Below are 27,217 nucleotides of genomic sequence, written 5' to 3' on the forward strand. Positions count from 1 at the left end.
TCAAGTCATGTAGGTAAGAACCAACACCCTGAACTGTGCCTAGAAACAAATAGGTAACCAATGCAGAATGAACAATATTTGAATTATAGGATCCATCTGCCTAGACCCAGACAACAAACTGGCAGCAGCATTTTGGACTGATTCATCATAACAGGGAGTGCAAGCCCATTTAAAGCAGATTGTAAACCTATCCTTGGATCATCTGATCCCCCAATAGTACTTCCATCTTATCAGGAATAAGTTTCAGGTTGTTCACCTGCATTCAGTCCTTCCCTGACCCCACTCAGGTTATGATGTGTCCTGTCCTGCTTTTCCTCTTTTGTGCTTTCTCTCAGGGCACCCAAGTCTTTAAGCAGAACCTGGAAAGGAAAGGGAAAGGAAGGGAAAGGAAGAACTGCCTCCACTGAATTATCTCAAGCTGATGCTGGTCTCTTTTGGAGCTGATGCTGAAACTCACTTTCCGGCTTGAGTATCTCCTCTCTTGCTGTCCCTGAGGGGCCACAATTCTTTAAGTAGCCCCTATAAAGGTTCGAATGCCCGCTGGTATGTTTCCCAGACAATGGGAAACACCTATATTGGGCAGCAGCGATATAGGAAGGTGCTGAAAGGCATCATCTCAGACTGCGTGGGAGGAGGCAATGGTAAACCCCTCCTGTATTCTACCAAAAGAAAACCACAGGGCTCTATGGGCGCGAGGAGTCAAAGCCGGCTTGACGGTACCCTTTACCTTTATAAAGGTGAAGGAAGGTCTATTCCAAATAAATTTACTCAGGTCCCCGGTAGTTTGTTCAGGATCTGGTGGCTTGCGCTCAGGATCAGTAGCCAAGGCTTTGTAGTTTGTTCAGGATCAGTGGCCAAGGCTTCTCTTTCCTTGTCTTCTCTTCTCTTTCATTCAGAGTAGCCAGAATGGCAGGGTGTTGCATCATTTGTTTAATGACTAGATGGTTCTCACACGGCAGAAGTAGGCAGGCCTTCTTACGATTAAGCAGATAAATGGTCAGAGATGAGGAAATGGCATTAATCTAGCTCTGCTTCCTAGGTTAAGAATTAAAATATAAGACCCTCAACTTCCATACACCTTCGTGGCATTGCTCTCCTGTGCACTTAGGGTGGCCAGATTAAAATGTCAGGAAAAACTGATCTTTCGAAAGTTGGATGCCTTAAACAAAGAACTTCCATTATACTCTACAAAACTATAATGTTCTCAAGCGAGGAGCAAAGAATGGAAGTCCCTTAAAACAAAGGACATTTGGGATATCTGTGCTGTACAAAGATTACAGCTGCAGTTGTGGCATAAAATAAATTGGAAAGCATTCTAAAATGTGGGCTTTTATTGAATTAAATATTAACATAAATAACAACATGACTACAGAATTGGATGTGGTATTGATTTAAATATTTAATCTGGTAAAGGAAACTAGTGGGGGTTGTTGCCTGTGGTTCATGTTGCTCAGTTCTATCTGCTGCATATGTTTAGAACTTCCTTCTGATGCAGTGGAAATTAAAATAAAAGATCAGAGGATTTGGATGAAGAAATGCCAGGGCCTAAGTTGGGGGTGGGGGTAAGGAGGGCAGGATTCATAAATAAAGAGTATCATAACAGTACTGGTATATGAAAATAAAAAGGAATTGTTTTCTCTCTAGCACTCCTGCAAAAATTTGGCATGAATGTGGGCCACAAACTGTGGGAATATCTAATGCCTCCTCTCACCAGAAAGAACTTTTATAGATAAAGTGAAGAAGTCCTTCTATCTCTATATCATGATGATGGCTGGAAAAGGAAACATGGTAGCACTGATGCATAAGTGCCCCATTATTTGTACTGAAACAGTGCATACATCTCTCTGCCTGGGGTTCCCAACCTTGAGTCCCCAAACATTGCTGGACTTCAACTCCCATCCTCCCCAGCCACAACAACATCTGGGGATAAAAGGTCAGGAATGCCTGATTTATGCTCACTCTTGGACATCATCATTCATGCAGTACCTTCCTTATACAAAGTGTTACATAATATTTCTCCTGTTTGTCCCCAGGATGTTCCATCTATAATATGGGACTGCCCTTGAAAAGAGTTCAGAAACTATCACCAGTGTCACCTGCTGCAGTCAGTGTTGTGATTGGAGCTTGGTTTCTTGCAACCTATAATTCCACTGTTGCAGCTGCACTGGCATCCAGTCTCTTTCTGGATTCTGTTTCAATTTCTGGTAATTACCCAGATTATCTGAATTACCCAGACCACCTTATCCCCCATGAATCTGCCCATGCTTTGTCAGAAGAGACTCTTCTGTGCATCTCACTGTCTTAAGAGGAGGTGAGATTGATGAGGACACATGGGGAAAATATCTGCTCAGTTTGAAGACTTTGCTAGTAAGACCTTTATCTAGCCTAGCTGATGATATGTTATGCTTCTGAGATGCATTTGTCTGCTGTGTTTTGCTGTGTCTTTTTGTTATAATATTTGTTTTATAATATATTGTTTTGATGATGCACTCCATCTGGGGTGTGTTAGAAATAAAACAGGAAGGTGAGATAAAAATGGCCTAATAAATTAATAAACAAAAGTTGACCACTATCTCCCCAATTTTAGAGAAAGGGAACTGAGGCTGACAAATAACTAGCTCTCCCAAGACCACTCACAGAGTCCATGGCTGAGGTAGGATTTAGTTCAATTCTACCTCTTCTGTTAGCTGCCCCACACTGAATTTCATGTGGGTTTGTCTCTGTGGAGTAGTAATGGGCTCATGTGCACTATGCATTGTATGTACATAGGCTATGAGAAAGTGTTAGAAGCCACAGAGTGGGTTCGAAGCAACAGAGTGGCTGATTTCTAAGTCACCATTTGATGGGGATGAGAAATGGTCTGTTTATAAGTAAGGAGCTTCAATATTGTGACTTAAGGAAAAAGTCAGCTATAAAGCAAAGACAAATTCATCAAATTAATATTTAAAAGACAAATAGGGTGAGATCTCCATCTGCTTGAAATGTGCAGAGTCTTAGTATTTTCACCAGCTGAATAAAATCTCGTTTGGGGTTTTTCCTTATTATTTACACACGCACTGCGAACATCTACCAGCTGGGAGATGAAAACAGTAATATATGCATATTTGATTACTGATTGATTTTAACAATGATTGAATTGCAATGTTTGGATCTTCGCTGAAGCACAGGGAGAAAAATGAAATAGAAAGAGAGAGATATTTAGCATCTGTGGGTCCATGTGATGTGGTTTTTAGGGGAAATTTTGCAAGAGCCAAAGGGGGCAAATGATACTTTGCATTGTACTTTGTGGTTTGTGCACATGCAATTTGAATTTGAAAAGTATTCAAGAGAATAACATGTTCTCAAACAAGAGAAAGTAAACATAGTTGAAGTTCAAGAGATGCTGCTCTGCGCAGAGACAGAATGAAGAAAAAAAGAGATGGACAATCAAGAATAGCAATTGGAGCATAACCATCCTTCACAAACATAACTAAATCAAAACCATGTTTCAAACAAAAGAGCTGAAGAAAGTTGACTTCATTTTGGATCTGACTCTAACATTGGGCCAGATCTTACTAATGCAATCAATATTATTGTTAATGGCACCAATAACAGCAATACTAACAAATCTTGGAATCAGTGTTCTCTCTAATTCTTTTCATCTGTGTGCAGGATGAGTTTTGTTCTGGGCGGGAATATCAAGGCAGTGTGTGTACACTTGCATTCAGAGTGGGGCCTTCTTGATTCAACCTGAGCACACCTTAGAGGGAACACTGGTTGGAATGTCAAATGTGTAACATTGGGAACTGCAGTTTCCATATTAGAACTGTGTTAGCTTCAAAACTCCTTGAGCCTCTTCTCATGACCAGCAAGAGGGGCTAGAAGGCGGGCTGCGGGGAAGGCTGGCCAAACCTAACTTCCCCGCAGATGAGCAGTCCTTCCTTGGGTGGGCGGATCGCCCGCCCAGATGAGCACCGCCTCCTCCTAGTAGATCTGAGGGTCAGGGTGCTGGGACATGCCACTCCACATTGCCCTGGCCCCCCCGGAGCTCCAATAATGCCCTGTGCAAGTGTGCAGTGCATTATTGGGATCCCCCCCCCCGAGTCTGACATGATTGGCAAAATGGGGTTAGGCGAGTTCTTGCAATGCTCTCCTAACCCCATTTTGAGGGGAGGCTCCACAAGTGGGTTTGCCACTGGGATCAGACATGATCCTGGCAGTTCACATGTGTGTGTAAAACCAGGCTGGGCTCTCTTAGCTCGGTTTTGCACACGTGAGTGAATAGCCTCTTTATGAAAGAGTTTGCCATAAATGTCCTGTATGGGTCAATGTAAATTTCAAGGTATGATGACTCACCAGTGAGACCAGGTGCAAAGTCATCATGCAACTGCTGCTGCTAACGTTAGAACAATGAAACAGCTGACACAAGACCAGGAAGGACCCAGTGGACAAGTAGCTGTTGATGTCACCAGGAAGCAATTTGTTTGAAAGGAAAGGAGTCGGGTGGCAACAGGAGCTGCCACCCTTTCCTGCTGAGCTTGTAGCCAGGGTGCCATTTAGTGGCCAGTGGAGAGAACAGTGCACTCCCTCCCCCCTTGTATCATAGACCAGATATGATTATTGTTCAGGAGTACTCATATCTGTAGCTAATGCACTGGTTCTATATACTGTTTTTTAATTACATTTTTTATCCACACAATCCAGTAAGCTAAGTTAGGCTGAGAAATAGTGAGTTCACCCAGTAAATGTCTCAACTGAGTGGGGATTTGAACCCAGATCTTCCCAATCCCAGCCTGACACTCTAACCATGATACCACACTGACTCTCTTATTATTACTAAAACCATTCTCCTTTTCATCATTCTGGCCACACAATGCCTCTCCTTCCTTCACACTAGCTTCTTGTCTGCACTCAGATCTAATAAAACTTTGTCCTTATCTCCAGTCCTGCATGGTCTTGCCCCCTTTTATCTCTTCATTCTCATATCCCAATGTATCCCTTCCCATATGTTTTAACCCTCCAGCTCTTCAACCCTCAGCCATTGAAAAGAAATTGAATGAATGAATGAATGAATGAATGAAATATTATAATAATAAGGCGACGATGAACTACATGGCTTTTGGTCAATGGCGAGACACTTGGACAGGTTAGCATTAGAAGAGGCATTTTCCAAGGGGACTCACTATCCCCTCTGTTGTTTGTAATCGCCATGACTCCAGTTTCACAAATACTAAACAAAACAGGCCTTGGATACCAAACATCTAAAACATCAAGTAAAATAAACAAAACATCAAGTAAAATGATCTGAAGTTGTATGGAAGGTCCCAGTCAGAAATCGAATCACTGCTAAACACTGTCCATATATTCAGTGGTGATATAACAATGGAGTTTGGACTAGATAAGTGTGCTGCATTAATAATGAACAGAGGAAAAACAACAAAAACAGAAGGAATAGAACTGCCCAATGGAAGCAAGATCAAGAACCTGGAAGAGAAAGAACATTACAAATACTTGGGCATTCTCCAGGCTGATAACATCACACACACTGAAGTTAAAAGAAAAATTGGAAGTGAATACATCAGGAGAGTTAGAAAAATCCTCAAGTCCAAACTCAATGGCGGGAACACCATAGAAGCCATAAACACCTGGGCTATACCTGTTATCAGATACACTGCAGGAATAATAGACTGGACCCAGGCAGAGCTAGAAATGCTAGATCGTAAGACCAGGAAAATCATGACCATCAATCATGCTCTGCACCCCCACAGTGATGTTGATAGGCTATACCTCCCTCGCAGCTCAGGTGGAAGAGGAATGCTGCAAGAACATCAAACAGTAGAGGAGGAGAAAAGAGGCCTTGAAGAATATATCAAGGACAGTGAAGAAGATGCACTTTAAATGGTCAATAATGAGAAACTATTCAACACCAATGAAAGAAAGCAGGCCTACAAGAAAGAACAAGTCAAGAACCGAGCAGAAAAATGGAGAAATAAGCCACTGCATGGTCAGTATTTGCACGATATAAGTGGATCAGACATCACCAAGACCTGGCAATGGCTTAAGAATGGCAACTTACTGAGGGTTTAATACTGGCTGCACAAGAACATGCACTAAGAACAAATGCAATAAGAGCAAAAGTTGAAAAATCCACAACAAACAGCAAGTGCTGCCTTTGTAAAGAAGCAGATGAAACAGTGGACCACCTAATCAGCTGTTGTCAAAAGATCGCACAGACTGACTACAAACACAGGCATGACAAGGTAGCAGGGATGATACACTGGAACATCTGAAAAAAATACAAGCTACCTGTAGCCAAAAATTGGTGTGACCATAAAATTGAAAAAGTTGTCGAAAATGAAGGTGTAAAAATATTATGGGACTTCTGACTACAAACAGACAAACGTCTGCCACACAATACACCAGATATAACTGTAGTCGAGAAGAAAGAAAAACAAGTCGGAATAATTGACATAGCAATACCAGGGGATAGCAGAATAGAAGAAAAAGAAATAGGAAAAAAACAAAATCCAAAGATCTACAAATTGAAATTGAAAGGCTGTGGCAGAAGAAGACCAAAATAATCCTAGGTGCAGTTCCAAAAGACCTTGAAGAGCACCTCAACACCATAGGGGCCACAGAAATCACCATCAGCCAATTACAAAAAGCAGCTTTACTGGGAACAGCCTATATTCTGCGAAGATATCTATAATAATAACAGCAGCAACACTGATCATAAAATTCAGCCATCCTAGGTCCTTGAGAAAGACTCGATGTCTGGATAAAGCAAACCAGTCAATAACACCTGTCTGACTGTGTAATAATAATAATAATAATAATATACTTCCGACTACAAACAGACAAACATCTGCCACACAATACACCAGATATAACTGTAGTTGAGAAGAAAGAAAAACAAGTCAAAATAATCGACATAGCAATACCAGGGGATAGCAGAATAGAAGAAAAAGAAATAGAAAAAATCACCAAATACAAAGATCTACAAATTGAAATTGAAAGGCTGTGGCAGAAGAAGACCAAAATAATCCTAGGTGCAGTTCCAAAAGACCTTGAAGAGCACCTCAACTCCATAGGGGCCACAGAAATCACCATCAGCCAATTACAAAAAGCAGCTTTACTGGGAACAGCCTATATTCTGCGACGATATCTATAACAGCAACAACATTGACAATAAAATTCAGCCATCCCAGGTCCTTGGGAAGGACTCGATGTCTGGATAAAACAAACCAGTCAATAACACCTGTCTGACTGTGTAAAATAATAATAATAATATTACAGTTCTCTTGCTCCCTCAGATGAATTCACCCTTTCTCCTTTAATACATCTTATGCCTGGGACTGCCTGGCAGAACATCTGCACAATGCCACATCTGTTACTTCAAATTCATCTTCCAAACTGCCTTTTTCCCATAAAGCCTTTGTCACACCCAACCGATCCCCTGCTCCCCATACCCTATTGCGATTGTCTAAATATGTGTAAATGAAATGAATTCATGTTTTTCTTCCCAGCCAGCTATGCCTCTCTTTTCCTTCCTATGCTGTCTAGTATCAAGATTCTAAGCTTCTCAGAGAAGGCACTTGCCCTCTTATACTTGTAATACACTAGGCAAATTAATGGTGCTATAGAAATAAATAATAACATGAGAAACAATTAAACAGACTGATGTAATAGGCAGGCATGCCAAAGCGATAAATCCATTTGTTTTGAAATAATAGGTGATTGTTTGAACTGTGCTTTCGTTATTGTAAAGCATAATGAAGAAAACAAATACAAATGCTCTTAAAAAGTTACTCTGGCTTTGTGTTTGGAGGTCCTTCCAGCCTTTCCCTTTTAATTTTGTATATATCCAACTGCAGGGCTTTGAATTGTGAATCTTGAGCCTCCTGTTGAAATTCTCTTTTTTTTCCTCCACTAAAATGCAACACTATTTCTGGCAAGATATATACAGGGGGAGAAAACTGTTCAATCAACAAGGGAAAGAAAAAAGAAAGAAGTATAGTATATAGGACTAGGGGCAAAGCAAATAATCTAGGAGATCTAGCTTAATAATCAGGAAATCCACTAGTCTACTTGTCTGTGATGAGTGAAACATGATGCCTGATGAGTAATGTACCAACTTAGCTCAACAAGTACAATGTGTCTTTAAAGACTTTTTAAAAGTTGTCAGAGATGGAGAGGCTCTTATTTCAGCAGGGAGCATGTTCCAAAGCTCTGGGGCAACAGTGGAGAAGGCCCGTCCCTGAGAAGCCACAAATGAGCTAGTGGCAACTGCAGACGGACCTCTCTTGGTGATCTCAGTGGGCGGTGGGGTTCATAACGAAGAAGACATTCTCTTAAATACCCAGGGCACAAGCCATTTAGGGCTTTATAGGTTATAAACAACACCTTGTATTTTTGCCCAGAAACTTATCGGCAGCCAGTGTAGATTTTTCAATACAGGAGTAATATGGTCTCTCTTAGATGGCCCAGAGACCAACCTGGCTGCCGCATTCTGAACCAGCTGTAGTTTCCGGACTACTCACAAGAGCAGCCCCACATAGAGTGTGTTGCAGTAATCCAGTCTGGAGGTTGCCAGCATATGTACCACTGTTCTGAGCTTGTTTATCTCAAGAAATGGACGCAGATGGCATATCAGCCAAAGCTGATAGAATGCACTTCTGGCCACCGCCTCAATCTGGGAGATGCTCGCAGTGGCGGACTGGGTCTAAAAATATTGGTTGCCAGAAGACAAAGGGGGCCCACCCACAACTATAAGGCTATCATTTACTTTTTATAAGAAATAAATAAAAATTTCAAAAATACATAAGTGGAAAAAAGGTACAATTAAAATTTTTGGGAAATAAATGTATATTTTTTTAGTAATTACAGTGTACATATATTGTACATATTACTGGCGGTATACAGTACAGATTGTTATAATTGAATTTTTTTAAAATTAAATGGTGGATATTTTTAAATAGTTTGCTTGTACTGAACATTTTACACATTAACAGGTAGTTCAAAAGTATATTTCATGCAGTCCACTATATTAAGAGCAATCGTTTGAGTACACTAGATGATTGTGCGGATCTGTCAATAATTGCTTCTGCATCCAATTCATCTAACAATTCCTTTTCAATGGATAGCAAGACGTATGATTCCAAGTTCTCCTCAGACAGTGAATTTCTTAGCCTTGTCTTTATGATCTTTAGCTTTGAGCCAGAGAAGGGGCGAGTTTGGAAGAGATACATCAGGCAGGTTCTGGAAGGAAAGAGGGAGTTCCCCTCTTTCCCCTCCAGTAAGTATCTTCGAAAAATGATTTTATAATTTTTTAAAATTAAAATAGTAATACGACGTAAATTTTAGTTGCATACAGTAATAATATTGGAACTTCTGTTATATTTTCAAACTACTAAAAGGTCATTAACATTTTTAACATATTGTCTAATGTTTAAGGGGGTCCACCTCATCAGGAGCCCACAGGACCCACTTGCCATTGGGCAAGCTGACACCCTGGCCAGTCCACCACTGGAGGCTTGGATCCAGAAGCACCCCCAGACTACATATGTGTTCCTTCTGGGGAAGTGTGACCACATCTAGAACAGGTAGATAAAACTCATCTCCCTAGTTTCAACCCTGCACAATGAGTACATCCATCTTATCTGGATTCAGTCTCAGTTTGTTATCCCTCATCCAGCATATTACCTCCTCCAGACAGGCATTTAGGAAGGCTATGCCCTCTCCCATTGTTGTTGGCATGAAGAAGTAGATTTAGGTGTCATCAGCATACTGATAGCACCCTGCACCAAATCTCCTGATTATCTCTACCAGTGGTTTCATGTAGATGTTAAACAACATTGGAGACAATACAGAGCCCTGGGGGACACCAAACAAACTAAGATTTTAAAGAACAACAGTCTCCAGGGGACACCATCTGGAATCTGCCCGAGAGGTAAGAGTGGAACCACCACAAAGCAGTGCCTCCCACTCCCAACCCCCTCAGATGCTCCAGAAGGATACTATGGTTGATAGTATCAAAAGCCTCCGAGAGATCTGAAAGGACCAACAGAGTTACAATCCCTCTATCAATTCTCAATTGGAGATCATACATCAGGCCGACGAAGCAGGCTCCATGCCATAACCCACCTAAAAGCCAGTTTGAAATGGGTCTAGATAATCAGTTTCATCCTAGACTGTCTGGAGCTGGGAAGCCACCACCCTCTTAATTACTTTGCCCAGCCAAAGAAGGTTGGAGACAGGCCTGTAGTTGCTCAGTTCTGAGGAATCCAAGGTATGCTTCTTCAGCAGCAGTCTAATAATTGTTTCCTTAAGACAAGAAGGCATCTTGCCTTCCTTCAGAGATGCATTTATAATCTCTACTAGGCCTTCTACAACAACCCCCCTGCCAGATAGTATAAGCCATGTCTGGCAAGGGTCAAGGGTCAACGGTGCGGTGGTGGGCTGCACCGTTCCAATCAGCTTATCCATATCCTCAGGAATCACAAACTGGAACTGATCCAACTTAACCACACGAGGAGTCTCTAGACACCTCCACATCAGACACTGGAGTAATTGTGGAGACAGAATCTAAGTCGGCCCAAATATAAGAGATTATTTCCAAAAAGAATTCATTAAACATGGGTAATCGATGGTTCTGGATTCTGATTCAAGGGAGGAGGGACACATACTAGCCCTCTCACAACCCTAGACAGCTCTGCTGGACGTGAACTTGCGGATGCTATAAGAGCAGAAAAGAATTGCTTCTTTGCTGCACGTTATCGCCTGAGCATCTCTTCAAATGTGCTCTATGTTATAATCTGTTGGATTTGAGTCGAGTCTTTCTCCACTTGTGCTCCAGTCATCTACATTGCCACTTCAGTCCCCATAGTTCTTCTGTATACTTGTATACTAGGGGCCAATTTTGAAGTGGGTTGGAGAGGGCGCTTCGGAGCGATCCTGCCTACTGCCCCGGTGAGTTTGCTGTTCCAGTTTTCCACCAGGACATCAACAGGATCGCCAGCAGAGCCAACACTAAATTCCTCCAAGGCTTCTTGAAATCCTATTTGAGCCAATAATTTTCTTGGGTGGAGTGGACCATCCTAATATGTCCCTCACCCCTGTGAAGGTAGGAAGTGACTGTAAGTCCAACTTTAACCAGATGGTGGTCCGTCCATGACAATGGGGAAATCACAGGAGTCTCCAACCATGAAACACCACCCTGGTCAGAGTGAAAGACCAAATCAAGTGTGTGACCAGCAATGTGCATTGGTCCAGAGACCGCTTGGGATAGGCCCATTGTCGTCATGGTCGCTATGAACTCCTGAGCTGCCCTAGACAATTTGGTCCCAAAATGAACATTGAAGTCCCCCAGCACCACAAGCCTGGGCAACTCCAACACAAAGCCTTAGACCAAGTCCGTCAGCTCAGTTAGGGACTCTGTTGAGCAGCAGGGTGATTGGTACAGTCCTAGTCTATCCCTGGTCCCCAAACTTAAGTACACACATTCGATATGGTCTGACACCTCAACAGGGATCCTGGTAAGGGAGATGTTCTTATAGACCACAGCCACTCCACCTCCCTGCCCATGGTTCCTCACCCGCTCCTCAAGATAGTACCCTGGAGGGAGAAGCTGGGACCAGACCAGGCCACCAGCCTCCCCCAACCTCTGTAATACATACCAGGTTGGCACCTTCATCCAGAATCAAATCATGGATGGTTTTTGATTTGTTCTGGACTGACCTGGCGTTAAAGAGGAGCAAGGTGAAGTTCCAAGGGTGGTCAGCAGTGCTCCCCAAAGTCAAAGAGCTGGCAGGACAGTCGGAAGTGGAAACATCTATTAGATTTCCAAGTTCCCCTCCTCTGTAACAGCCCACTGACCTGCCAACTTTACTTCTTCTGTTCCTCACCACCATCGGAATTGCCACCCCACAGTCAGTGGACATGGCCCTTATCTCCCCATCTCCAGGTAAGCCCAGACACATTCTAAAACTATCACACCCAGGACTAATTAAAACAGAAGCCCCACTATTAAATGCTCCCCACATGCAAATACCTGGGCCAGGAGGTCTGGCCCTCGCTGTCCCCCAAACTGGCTCCCCCAAAGGGGAATCCCCCTTTGGTGGCAACCCCGCTGGTGGCAGGCTCATCACCACTGGCAGCACCCTAAATAGCCCTGAGCAGCAAGCTCCAGCAGATGGAAACCAGGACACTGCCAAGTCACTTCCTGTGAGCCCCAGTCCTGCAAAGCCTCACCACAGTCTAGCAGCCTGTACTGGGAGGAAGAAAGTAAGTGGCAGGGGGGAAGCAGAAGCAGACAGGCAGGAAACCAGTCCCTCACCCTGGGGTCTGCATAGGGGCAGATGTTCCTCCTCTTCTCTCCTGCAGGCTTCTGCTCCTAACATTTGGTTGGCTCTTAACATTTGCTATCTCTGCCATGGTTCAGTATGTCATAGCCGTTGCGGATTTAGAATGAACAAAGGATGTGGGCAATAAGTCCCTCCTTTCTAAAGGAAGATTCATGTGGCCACCATGTGACTTTCTCTAGCTTTATCCTACAATAATGATAGAAGAATGGGATTTAGAATTAAGTTGACCTAGAAAAGGGGCACTATGGGACAAACCCTTCATCAGATGGAGAGTAGAGCTGGTCTTGCTGTAGCCAGCATGAATTGTCCCCTTTTCTAAGCAGGGTCTGCCCTGGTTTGCATTTGGAGAAGTGACTACTTGTGAGCACTGTTTGCTGTAAGATATTCCCCTTAGGTGATGGAGCCATAGCTCAATGGCAATACAATTGCTTGCATGTGGAAGATCCCAGGTTTACTCCCTGGAATCTCCAGGTAGGGCTGAGAGAGACACCTGCCTGTAGCCTTGGATAAGCTGCTGCCAGTCTGTGTAGACAATACTGAGCTAGATGGACCAATGGTCTAATTTGGTATAAGGCGGCTTCCTATGTTTCCTATGGAAACTGGCAATGTTCTACTGGTGTCAAGAGAGTTTCTCTCATTTATGTTCTGGGTCAGTGCTGTACAGTGCATATAGGTTTCCCATGGACTTAATTTTTTTCCTCCTGATTGCTGCTGTGCAGGGCAATTGCTTTAAAAAAAGTAGAATGGGACCGCTCTAATAAGTTATATCAATCTACTGAAATAAGCTCTCATTGGGAGGATAACCTTTTAAAAAAACTCACATCTATTCTAGGAAATGCTTGTCTCCTTCTGCTTTCTGATGCCCCCTTGCCAAACTCCATCTATTTCATGACCCCTTTTTGGAGAGAGTGGTACAGAAAGCAGAATATGAGGGAGTTTATTGAGTTTGAAAGTTGCCCTGCGTGGGCTGTGCTGGTAAAAGAGAATAAGAAAGAGCAAGAGTGAGACAGCCAGCCTGAGCACTGCTAAGACTGATGAAGAGAGACAAGGAGCAGTCAAGAGTGACGAAGAGTGACCAAGGAAGACCATGACAGCAGCAGAGAGTGCAAGGGACTCACTGGGATTTAGAGGCATTGAAGTGGAGCAACAGACAGTGGCTGCTGGCAGATGCTGAGCAGTAACGGGGATTTACAGACTTCTGTCTACTTACCAACAAGTTATTTCCAGGCACTGCTTCTCAGCTGGGTTGGCATTTTCAATCACAATGCATGAGGTGGGTCTAATTCCAGCGACTCCTCACTGAGTATGACCTTAGGGCAGGAGCACATTGAGTGCCTCACCTCAGCAGGCTGCTCCTTGAAAGTCTTGAGACTCAGATGTTACTTCCCCTGAATTGCTCTTGGCATCTGAATACCAATCCAAGAAAAGGCGGCTCAGAGCTGATCACACAAATTTTGTTTTTAAAAGACTATGGAATCAAAAAAGCTACTCTTGGGGGTGGGGAAACAACAAATAAACACTTCCAGGGTTGATCAATGCCAGGAGAGGGAGGGGCTATATGTCCAACCTACACACACACACACACACACACACACACACACACACACACACACTTCTCACGAGCAAACAAGCTCATGATTAAGCAGCCAAGTCTGGGCTCGGCTGCCCATGAGACCCACCAGGATCTGCATAGATCCTAGCAGTGCTGTGAGGCTACACCCAGCACCGCAGCCCAACTCCTAGCCAGAGCTCCGGGATCATGTGTCACAGAGATGGGTGCCTAGAGTGCCCGGACCCAAGGGGATTCCCCCAGTGAACTGTGTTCAGTATGCAGTACACTGTGGGATTCACACAGGCTGGAAAAATGGAGAGAATAGCTGGTCTTGTGGAAGCAAGCCTGACTTGTCCCCTTAGCTAAGCAGGGTCTACCCTGGTTGCATATGAATGGGAGACGATGTGTGAGACCTGTAAGATATTCCCCTTAGGGGATGGAGCTGCTCTGGGAAGAGCATCTAGGTTCCAAGTTCCTTCCCTAGCAGCATCTCCAAGATAGGGCTGAGAGAGATTCCTGCCTGCAAGCTTGGATAAGCCACTGTCAGTCTGTATACTGAGCTAGATGGACCTATTATGGTCTGATTCTGTATATGGCAACTTCCTATGTTCCTATGTAATGAGCCCCAGCTTCTGTTTACCAGTGCTGCTCCTGGCAGCGCCAGTTGTGGGCTGCCCAGGCTGTGTGTGGTTGTCTGGGGGAAGGGACATTGATCGCTGCCTCCTCCCTCCTTGCCTAACCATGCATGCACAGGGCCGTGTGAACAGCCCCAATGTGTGGTTTGGGTAGTGATTTTTCAATGGGGGATACACAATTTTTTGTCTTGGTATGTGGTGCAGCGGGAAATGACTTGACTAGCAAGCCAGAGGTTGCCGGTTTGAATCCCTGCTGGTATGTTTCCCAGACTATGTGAAACACCTACATTAGGCAGTAGCAATATAGGAAGATGCTGAATGGCATCATCTCATACTGTGAAGGAGATGGCAATGGTAAACCTCTCTTGTATTCTACCAAAGACAACCACAGGGCTCTGTGGTTTCCAGGAGTCGACACCAACTTGACGGCACACTTTACCCTTATGAGTATCCATGAGTATCACAGCCATCCTGCAGCAGCTTCACTGGTTACCTTTCTGCTTCCGGGCTAGATTCAAGGTACTGGTCGTGACCTTTAAAGCTCTACACAGCTTGGGGCTGGGGTACCTGTTGGACTGCATTCACCCATATGAATCTGCCAGGGCCCTCCGTTCATCATCTCAGGCCCTGCTCAGGGCCCTGCCACTAAAAGAGATCCAGTTTGTGGGGACTAGGGACAGGGCCTTTTTGGTTGTGGCCCCTCGGCTTTGGAACACCCTCCCTGAAGAGCTTCACCATGCTCTGTACCTCAGTGTTTTTAAAAAACAACTAAAGACACACCTTTTAAAGAAGGCTTTTGTTATACCTGGTAGGTTCTTTAGTTTTTAGTTTTTATAATTTTCAGTTTTTAGCTTTTAAAATAACTTTTTATTTGAACTTGATACTGATTGTGGTTTTTAACCTGACTTTTAACTTGTTTACTGAATTTTGGTTGATTTTGGTATATAATGATTTGGATTTTTCCCCAATCCGTCACGAAGAGAACTTTAAATCGCAGTATAGACATAAATTTAAAACCAGAGTCAAATTTACATATTACCACCCGAGATCAGCTAGCCAGCTAGATAGACTCTGAGCTCCCCATTCTTTCAAGTCTACAGGTGTAAACTAGTACTTACCCCATGGTCAGACCATGCGGTTGTGGGATTTATTTGTAATCTCTCTGAGGTAATTCCACATGGTAAGCCCTTGTGGCGATTACACCCAAAAATGTTAAGTGATGAATATCTCAAAGGTGTCCTTTTATCAGAACTGAGGCAACAGATCCCTCGGCTATTAGAGGCAGAGGATGATCTTTTGGGAGTCTGGGAGACATTTAAAAAGAGGGTGGGCTGCCGTACTAGGGCAGTGACCAGCCGGACATATAAGATAGGGGTCAAAAATTATCAGAAAGTGATCACCCAACATCTGAGGATTGTTGATAAGATGAACAGGGGAGAAGCCTTCGACATGGAATCATGCCGTCGCTACAAAGAGACAATCAGGACATTTCAAAATGAGCTGCGGCACAGGCGTTTAGAAAATAAGCGGTATCACTTCAAAGGGTCTGTAGTTGAAAAAGGGGAGTGAGCAAAGGACAAGATGCATGCATCTAGTTTGACATTCCAAGGCCTGCGATTGGATGGAAGTAGCCCACAAATGGCCGACCCCCACAATATGTTAAAGATCATGGCCCAGTTTTATACAAACTTGTATGCACTGAAGGATATTTCTGTAAAGGACATTCAATCCTATCTAGATAGGTTCTGTAGTCTGAATGAATATGATCTCGGCTATTCCCTCACTGAGTGCGGGGGAAGCTCTTTGACCCATCCTGTAACAATAGAAGAGGTCAGAGCAGTTATCTCAGCGGGAAAGAACACATCGGCCCCGGGGCCTGATGGTCTGACAAGGCCTTTCTATAAGATTTACACAGACCAGCTACTACCAGTTTTAGTAAAATTATTTAATTTTGTCCTAGACAATGGGCGTTTAAATAGGTCCTTTGGGGACGGCCTCTTAATTTTTTCCCCCAAGAAAGGTGACACCACTTTACCACAAAACTGGAGACCAATAACCCTCACAAATATTGATTACAGAATCTTTGCCAAAATCCTAAATAATAGATTGGCGAAAGTGGCCCCTAAATTAGTCCACAGCTTGCAGACAAGCGCTATCTCGGGAAGAAAGACGACAGACTCGTTGTGTCTGCTGAGAGAACTTTTTTACTCTATACAGAATGAAAGCTGGAAAGGTCACCTCCTCTTATTGGATCAAGTTAAGGCCTTTGACAAAGTGAACCACAATTATCTGTGGACTTTGTTGAAAGCTAAAGGTATACCACCCCTCTTCGTTACTTGGATACAGCTGCTCTATACGAATGCAAAGGTGACACCACGGATTAATGGATGGCGGGGCGACCTGATCATTTCGCATTTGGGTGTCCACCAAGGATGCCCACTGAGCCCATTACTTTATGTTTTTGCCCTGGATCCAATCCTGATCAGGATTCAGAGAGAACCCCATCTGCAAGGACTCTCGGTCTCTATCCCTCCGCCCTGCGAAATCTTCCCGGGAGGGAGGAGGAGGGAGAGTGATGGGATAGCCAAACCACCTGCCCACTCAGAACCGCATTCTGAGTTTAGGGTAAAATTTGTAGCTCATGCCGATGATGTTACCTTACTGTTATCGAATGAAAATGAAATCTCTGTAATACAAGACCTCTTCTGGGAATATGGCAAGATCTCGGGCTCAGAATTAAATGCTGACAAAAGTGTATTTGTTAAAATGGACCCCGGACGCCAGCAACTCTCGTGCCTACCCATCTCTGAATGTAAAAGCGAAGGGGTCCCAGAGTCCAAACTGAAGTGGGTAGATACAGTGAACATTTTGGGGATTAAATATGGGATTAAGGAAAAGGTCTGGAGGGGAAATTGGGCAGATTGGGAAGAAAAAGTAATGCTTAAAATCACCATGTGGAAAAAATGGAGCCTTGCCATGTACCAGAAAGCGGTTTACATCCGGACTTACCTGATACCCCCGGTGCATAACCTGGTCTATCCTCCCCCGCTCGATCTCCTTTGGAGAGTTGAAAGCCAGATCTTCCATCTAGTATGGCACACAGCATCCTTCCCTTTGGCCCGTGCGGTAGCATTTAAGGAGGTTGAGCGGGGAGGCCTAGCCCTACCTGCCCTGCAACCCTATTTTGTAACTGAATTCATGTCCTACAATTTTGGAAACTGGATTTTCGTGAATGTCCATAATATGTCCAACCTCCTGCAAAAAACCTGGGTCTCGCTTTTCGCTCTGCATTGGCGCAAGTCAGCATGGGGCATAGCATGGTGGGGGAAAGGATCTTTCAATGGTAATATCACACAAGTATTAAAAAGAGAATACCCGGACTACTTGAGAGATTTGTTATTCACACTTAAAAAATGGAAGGTTGAACTGGAACTATTTAAAGGATCCTCCTCAGTAAAGCAGCTAAGGAAAACAATTTATGGAGAGATTCTAGAAGTGGGTTTCTTAAAACCTGATTTAGAACGTAAACGCTACAAACACCACACTTCACAGTATTGTTGCAACCCGATCACCCTATCGATCTCTTTAAGGAGAAAAAAGTACCATTCCATTCATGGGAAACAAGGTGGCGCTTATACCACCAAGTACTACCACTTAATGCAGCTAAGCCATGGCTCCCAGAAGACGAGCAAGTGTGTCCTAATATCACCTGCAAACAGAAAGCTAGTGAACTAGGTAAAACATTCAGGGAAACCCACTCACATTTCTTAAAACAGTGTGTGGTAGCCAAAAGGGTGTGGCAGGGAGTAAGCAAGCTGTTAGAGTGGCCTGATTTGGAAAAACAGACTTGGGAAGAACTAACCTCGGGTTTGAGCGATAGAACCTCTTTTTGAGGTCCCAGAAAGAAACCTTCAAGGAAACGGGATGGAACGGGTGCCCTCATACTAGGGAATTGGAACGTTCCCCTTTTCGTAATCAGGTTAGTAAACCTGTATGTCATTTATGGAATGCTCCTGCATAGGAATAGGGAGGGAAGACGCAACCCAGAGGTTCACGCAGATGAGACAGTAAATCTCTTCTGGAAAAAGTTTGTATGGTTATGTGCAAAAAGACAAGAGTATCTCTTCTAAACAGCAATGGAACAAATTATGGAAATGGACGTAGGACGTAACCCACCCCCCACCCCGTATTACCTGATGTGCCTTGTAATCCCCCACCCCTGAGTTACAGTACTACCTGCATATACTTCATAACCTTGTGGGTTTCCAAATCCTTGTGTGTAAATCTTTGTAGATATATCATGTACAAACAACCACTTTGTATATAATTGTGCTTTGGCAACGTACTGCATGCTTTGGTAGTTTGTTGGTTCAATTAAAAAATCGTGTCCTATAAAAATCTTGTCCTTAGAGATGTCAGGGAGGGAACCTGAAACCTTCTGCTCTTCCCAGAGCAGCTCCATCCCCTGAGAGGAATATCTTGCAGTGCTCACACATCAAGTCTCCCATTCACATGCAACCAGGATGGACCCTGCTTAGCTAAGGGGACAAGTCATGCTTGCTACCACAAGACCACCAGCTCTCCTCTCCCACTAGGCGTAGCTCTCACTAGGCCCAATGAGCTCTGTTGATATGGACACATCACATTATATATTCATTTTAGAAGAGCTGTTTCACAACACATTAGCCAGGGTTCTGACCATTATTAAGTGTCTGTTAGCTACCTGTCCAAGGCTACTTAGCTGCATTATTATTTTTCAATGGTCACACCGATCTCCTGCTCTGAATCCCAGATGTCTTCCAAGAGAAAAGAGCTTTGCCCTGCAGGCCATGAGTCTGGCAGTGTGCAAGGAAACCATTTCATGCTAGCACATTCCATTTAAGCTCTTAAGCTTCGATTTGAATTTTTGTTGTAAAACATTGACTTGATTAAAATAAAATAAAAATCTCCTTAATCCTGGGCACAGATTTTGATGAATATTACAGCTTCCATTCTTTTCATGTTCCCTGCAAATCCTAGAGCAGCAGAAGGAACATTTCCTGCTTCATCTGTCTGCCTGGACCACTTGGCAAGGTTGTACCAATGACTGGAAATTAAAGTTGTCCGACATGATCACAGAAGGGTGTGTCCATATGTGCAAATGTTGGTGCATAATTAGGAGGAGAGCTGGTCTTGTGGTAGCAAGCATGTATTGTCCCCAGAGGCACTCTAATCCCCAGACCTTGGGGCCCCAGTCCACGGCCTCCAAGGTCCGGAGGGGGGGGCTCCAAATGGCCGGGGGGAGGGGCTCCTGCAGCCACCCTGTGCCTGCCCCACTGAACCTCCGTTGTTTTTTTAATTTCAGCCACTGCACGGCCAAGGGGTGGCTGCCAAGGGGTGGCTGCTGCAGGGTCAGCCGAGCAGTCCTTCTCCCCTACTCCCCAGCAGTGGTGGCCGGAGCAATGCTGGGCCTGTCCGTTCCGCCCAGCGTCTCTTGCTAACTGCGAGGTGCACCTGCGCAATTGAGAGAGATCATCGCAAGCCTGTTGACATCTCTCTCAATTGCGCAGGCATGCCTCACAGTTAGCAAGAGACGCTGGGCCACCAGGGGAGGGCGGGGGAGAAGGACTGCTCGGCTGACACCCCCCCAGCCAATCCTCAGCCCTGCAGTGGCTGAAATTAAAAACGAGGAGGTTTGGCGTGGCAGGGGGCCTCCCAAAGTAGGTTTGGGGGGGCCTCATGTGGTTGGGGGCTTGTGGTGGGGGGCAGTCCAGGTGCCAAAATGACCTAGGTACGCCCCTGATTGTCCCCCTTGCTAAGCAGGATCTGCCTTGGCTTGCATTTGGATAGGTGACTACATGTGAGCACTGTAAGATATTCCCCGTAGTGGATAAAGTCATAGTTCAGTGGAAGAGCATCTGCATTCTTGCATTCAGACAGTCATAGGTGCAGTTTCTGACATCTCATAGGAACACAGGAAGCTGCCATATACTGAGTCAGACCATTGGTCTGTCTAGCTCAGTATTGTCTACACAGACTGGCAGCGGCTTCTCCAAGGTTGCAGGCAGGAATCTCTCTCAGCCTTATCTTGGAGATGCCAGGGAGGGAACTTGAAACCTTATGCATGCAGGCATGCAGGTGCTCTTCCCAGAGTGGCCCCATTCCTAAGGGGGACATATTACAGTGTTGTTGTTATTGTTGTTGTTATTTGATTTCTATACCGCCCTTCCAAAAATAGCTCAGGGCAGTTTACATAGATAAGTAATAAATAAATAAGATGGATCTCCATCCCCAAAGGGCTCACAATCTAAAAAGAAACACAAGATAGACTCCAGCAACAGTACCAGCAACAGTACTGTGCTGGGGATGAATAGGGCCAGTTACTCTCCCCCCTGCTAAATAAAGAGAATCACTACGTTAAAAGGTGCCTCTTTGCCAAGTTAGCAGTATTCACATGTCATCTCCCATTCAAATGCAACCAGGGTGGACCTTGCTTAGCAAAGGGGACAATTCAGGCTTGGTACCACAAGACCAGCTCTCCTCCTCTCCAGGTATGGCTGGGAAAGACTCCTGCCTGAAACCTTGGAAAGCTGCTGCCAGTCAGAGTAACATAGGAAGCTGCCTTATACCAAGTCAGTACACAGGCTGGCAGCAGCTTCTCCAAGGCTGCAGGCAGGAATCTCTCTCAGCCCTATCTCAGAGATGCCTGGGAGGGAACTTGGAACCCTCTGCATGCAAGCATGCATGTACTCTTCCCAGAGAGGCTCCATCCCCTAAGGGGAATATCTTACAGTGCTCACACATGTTTTCTCCCATTGAAATGCAAATGAGGGTGGGCCTTGTTTGCAAGGGGACAACTCATACTTGCTACCACAAGATCAGCTCTCCTTGTAGACAATCCTGTGCTAGATGGGCCAATGGTCAGACTCACTAGAAGGCAGCTTCCTATGTTTCTTGGGTCTGCTGTAAAAATCATGCATTCTAGGCATATGTGCAGCCATTGTTTCCTCTGGACTGAACTCTGGCAATACATTCATCTAATAATCTGCAGCTGAATGGATTGTGCACAGAGCTGATGGGCTGACACAAAGCTCACAAAGCCAACTTCCCCTCTTCTCAGGACATTTTTTAAACTGTAAAAAACCTGTTTTGTTTTTTAAAATAAATAAATAAGCACCTAACAAATGTTTAGTCCACCTAATGGTGCAGCGGGGAAATGAGTTGTCTAGCAAGCAAGAGGTTGCTGGTTCAAATCCCTGCTGGCATGTTTCCCAGAATATGGGAAACACCTATATCAGGCAGCAGCGATGTAGAAAGGTGCTGAAAGGCATCGTCTCATACTACACGGGAGATGGCGATGGTAAACCCCTCCTGTATTCTACCAAGGAATACCACATGGCTCTGTGGTCGCCAGGAGTTGACACCGACTCGAGGGCACAACTTTATTTTACTTTAACAAACGTTTAAGTGTGCAAAACCTGCTAGTGCCACGTTGAACAAAACAAACATACAAAGCAGACAGCCTTGAAGTACTGGGAGCAGAGGAAGAGGTAATCAGTCTTGGATTGAGAAGCTGTATGTGTGTCTTTTGAGGAGCAAAGGCTGGGGAAACGGAGCTCACACCGCAACAGAAAAGTCAACCCCAGCCTGTTTGCTTGTATGCCTGCCTGGACATAGCTGAAATGCACGGACCAAAAATCGTGGTCTGGCTCAAATTCAAATTGAATTCGAGCTGAACTGTGTGCTGCCAAACAGGTTCGGTCGAACTGTTTGACTGAACTGGTTTGGCAGCTAGTTTGACTGAACTGGTTTGGTTTGGCCTTCCCCAAGTGGGCGGATTGGTGAGGATTCCCCTTTACAAGAACAGGGGTGGGGGACCCTGGCTGCAGTGTGAAGGGGCGGTGTGGAATGGTGAAAGGGGTAGTGAAAGAGTCTCCTTACCCGCCAAGCACGCTGCCTGTGCCGCCACTCCCCCCGCCCCCCCCCAATGCAGCCCATAGCTAAATACACAAGATCCTCCCTCTTTACCAAGCTGCCCGCTCAGTGGCAGCTTGGTTCTGGCCTCTGTGCATGCCTCGGTTTCAGCCTCCCCCGAGTGAGTGGATTGGTAAAGAGGGAGGATCACACATGCTTTAGCTATGGACTGAGCCGGGAGGGAGAGGCAGCAGCACGGGCAGCACACTTGGCAGGTTAGGAGACCCTTTCACTACATCTCTCGTCACCGCCACCCGTTGGGTGCCAAACCAGTCTTCCTGAACCAGGCTTGGTTCAGCTAGATTGTGGACCGAACCGCCCCCAGTTTGGTCCACGATCAAACCTCCAAACATGCCTGGTTCAAGGTGAACTGGTTCGACGCCGAACCGTTCATGCGCACCCTAGAAGTAACAATCTGAGTTCATCCCAGCGATACAGGGAAATTAGGTGGCTGTAATATCCAGAGAATTTGGAGAGAGGCATGAGCATACCACACTGAGAGTTTTTAAGTACAAGGTTGGTAAGCTACATCTTAGGGCCTCATATTATGAGGGGTCTCTGAATAACCAAAGAGAACTAAATTTCAAGTTTTACATAATGCTTTTTCGCTGAAAGGCATTTCAAATGCAAATAGGCTTATTGCAAGAGACCTGGTTTTATTTGATTATTAGTTTTTTGTTGCATCTTTGCTAAGTAAGAAAAAAGCTTTATTATTTCTATTTTCGTTGTCCTTTCTGTTAGAATAATACTTTTCTTTGGTGATGCTATGGGGCCTTTTAAGCTTGACATAGCTTAGGGCAAGGCCACACAAATTTGGCCCTCCAGCAGTTTTTGGACTACATTTCCCATCATCCTCGGGCACAGTGGCCAGTAGTGGGGGATTATGGGAGTTGTAGTCCAACATCTGCAGAAGGGCTGAAGTCGTGCAGCCCTGGCTTAGGGCCTCAGCATGTCATAATCTAGCCCTGCAGACTGACCCTTGCTGGGGGGAAGAAGAGCAAGCTATCCTTTTGTCTCCCTCCTCCTAAAAAGTTCTGCAACTGCTATGCTTATGAGGAGATTGCTGGCTCCAGGCTCTCCCTTGAAACATACCAGCGATAGGCAGGGCACTTTCCAGATTAGACCCTGCAACAGGGTCACATCGGATCTCAGAAGTGTGCTTCCACACTTCCTGCATTGTGACACCACAGTCCTTACGTGGACAGCAGGGTGCCATTCACATTGCCAATGCTTTGTCTCAAATTTAATCACTGTGCTAGAGAGCTAGGACGTCGTCTATCCAGCGTCAGGAAGTTGCTGTTGGGGGGGGGGGAGCGGTGTTAGTTTCTGCGAGACTGCTCCCCCTGCTGTTTACGTTTTCAATGCAACTTGCCTGAATGGAGGCATTTTGCTGCTGTTGAGCAGCTAACCTGGAAAGTGCCCAGCAGTTCTGCTGCAACACTTTGAAATATGTCGTGGGAGGGAAGTGAGGGGTGTGGGTCCCTTTCAAGCAACAAGCTCTTCTTCTGCCCCATGAAACAGAACTTCTCCCACTCGGCAGCCTACAAGGTCTACTGCAGGTCAACTAGCTACAGAGGGCTCCATTCTGAGTGAGAAGCTGGAGCCCTCAGCCAGCAAGTCAGATGCTTCATGGATGTCCATTGTGCACCTTTAAAGATACTGTAAACATATTTTTTCCACAATCATTCCAGAAGTAGAGTCCCAATCAACGGGAATTGCTGTGGAAAACGCCAACTTTCCCCAGGATATGCTCCAGAAAACAAGCCAGTGCAAACAAACACGCCCTGGGAGTGGAGTGGACTGCAAAAGATGTGGAGAGAATTATGACTGAAGGAGATGTTGCTGCATGTGAATGTCTTACAGCAGGGGTTCCATTTTGGGTCCCAAGATGCTGATGAACTAAAACTCCTATGATCTCCAGCCACAATGGCCAAAGGTCAAAGAGAGAGATACAGAAACATCTAGCTAGAAAGGTCATTGGAGCTGGGGATGATGGGAGTTGTAGTCCAACAACAGAGACATACAGCTACATCTACCTAGAAAGACCATTGTGGTTGTATTCCAACAACATCTGGGACTGGGACCCAATTTTGAGAACCTCTCTTATAGGATCCAAGCCACATCACATTGCCCAAAAGGCACCCAGCTCTAACATTACATCTCAACACGCAACAACAGATTGTGATTAATAATAAACTGATTAACACAGCCAGAGAGATGCCAGCCTTAGGAACATCTGCTAATGCCTAAGAGCATCTCCTTTGGCATGAAGATCCACTGTGGAGTCAGACCCTCAGCAGAGGGCAATGCGCACTGGCACTTGTCCTGACCAGAGGCAGAGCATTAATTGTGTTGGCTGAGGGAAGTGAGCACAGCTCACAAGCATGGCAGATCTATCCCCACAACAGTCTCCTTGGTGATGAAGCGAGGCGGAGACCTCCTTTCACCTCCGCGGTGACTGCAGGGAAGAGGAAGAATTCACCTCAGAAAGACGGCACACCCTGAGAATGCTGCCTCTGAGCCCCAAACCATCCACCAAATGATCACAAGGACAAAGGAAGACCAGTCCCTGCCTTCCTCTCCAAAGTGATTCTGCGGACGAGGAAGAATGCCAACTATGCCCCCTTTTTAAAAAATAAGAATACATTTGTAAGTAACAACATCTAATCTCTTAATAGAATTAAGTGTGCTCCTGGGATCGGCCCCTTTTCGTGAAATGTGGGGGAGGCTTCATCTAAACCCCAGTCTTGAACAAAATAGGCCACAAAACAATATTCTTAGGAATATCCAACAGTCAGTGCCAAAAGAGATATTTTGCCAGTGGAGATATCTGTATGCACAGGACATTTCTTTCTACACTGGTGTATTGTAGCAACTATCTAAATCTAAGAATAACCTTATAAAATAATAATTACACTTTAGGGACCCTGCTAGAGGAGGCGGGTTCGGTTCTTCAATATTTTCCCTTTGGCTTCTGTTTTCTTAGACATATGGGTTTCACCTTGCAAGGACCCCAACTACCACTAGGAGGCACCATCCTACCTCAAACTTCCTCAGGTTTCTTTTTCTTTAAAGAAAGAAAGGAAGAAAAAGAAATCATCTATAATATAAGTGCTGACTGGAGCATACAAACGAGAGGGAAAAATTGCCTGGATGCCTCTTCCTCCCTCCCCAAACACTTCACCCCCACCTAGTCTCTGTACCCAAAGACATACAGATGCATCTAGCTAGAATGCAAAGTTCCCATTTATTTATGCAGCGAGTGTACCTTTCATAAATATACAACCTGCATAAAAATTAGGCAGTAATAGGCAGGCCAGAGACTCCCTGGAAAATACTTCATTTGTTGAAGTATGTCTGCACATATGCATGCTAGTTGACTTGAAAATGGAGCAAACCACATTTAGCAGCAAGGTAGCTATGGAAACATAACCAAAATTGTTCCAGCAGCACCTTTCTTGCTGAGCCAGTTCCTGCAGCCAGGAAACACTGAGGGAGCAGAGAATATTGTTTCTTATAAATAATACAATGTGAGGTGCTGCTAACAGAATCAATACATTCGCTGGTAGATGTGGGAGGCTTCAGGCAAATATCACTAATAGACAGAATCCTGGTTCCTGAAGACTTAATAGTGGCATTGGGCGAGCTTTCCCTGGTTTTGTGTAGCTGCGCTGCAAGCAGAGTTCTCCCTACAACCCCCGACATCCCTTTGTGTATGCAAGCCAATGCAAATGAATAGAGATAGGGCTCTGTGTGAGGGCACATAATGAGAGACATTATCCCCAGCCATCGTCTCTGGGGGAGATGAGGCTGTAATCTTGTGCACATTAACTGGAAGCGAGCCCCACCAAATACAGCAGGACCGACATTTATAAGCATGCCGAGGATTGCACAGCACGGCAGGTATTCCTTCTGAAAATTGCTCCTGCAGATTCCAGTCTTGGTACCTCAAGTATCGTGGGCTGTGGGGCACGTGCGAATGCTCACCTGGACAGGGCAGAAAATGGCTGTCTTGTCCAGGGACTAGGTCAGCCTTCATGCTGGAGCTATATTGGTTAGGGCCCAAGAGTAATGCAGTACCTAACGCTGCCGTTTACAGCAGGGGCGTAGCAAGGTTGGAGTGGGCCCAGAGACAAGATTTTAAAATGCCCCCCCCCAAGTCCAGGGCCTCCGCACACCCCAGGCCCCCAAGGATTTAAGTCTGATATTCCAAAATAAGTATGCTGCCTGCAAATACATTTCACTGAATACACACACACACGTCACAATATATAGTGATATACATTGAGTACTATACATTTGTATTACTTTTAATGCCTAGAACACACTAGAAAGATGAATTATTAAAATGGGCCCCTCGCTGCAGATTAGCAAAGGAGACTTTCAACCATGCAGGGTGAACCTATGTTTGTTTTCCCAGAATTCTGAACAAATTCAGTCAAGTTTGATTGCAGGAGGTTTTTCACAGGAGGCTTTTAAAGCCCTTTAAGACACATCTCCTCTGGAATGGAGGTGCTGCATTCACATGTTGGCCAGATTTACCCTGAAGTCCCTGCAAGTTATTGGGGAGCAGTTCACACACAAGAAAAATAAAATAAAAGCACCACACATGCTTCACAGTTCTCACTCAGACCTTCTGGGTTACAAAACAACTTGAACATAAGTGCATTTATAAATGAATGAATGAATAAATAAAATTAATAAAATACTGTTCCAGAAGTTTTTGCAATTTTCTG

This window comes from Hemicordylus capensis, chromosome 3 (genome assembly GCF_027244095.1).
Source record: "Hemicordylus capensis ecotype Gifberg chromosome 3, rHemCap1.1.pri, whole genome shotgun sequence".
In the NCBI taxonomy this organism is placed as follows: Eukaryota; Metazoa; Chordata; class Lepidosauria; order Squamata; family Cordylidae; genus Hemicordylus; species Hemicordylus capensis.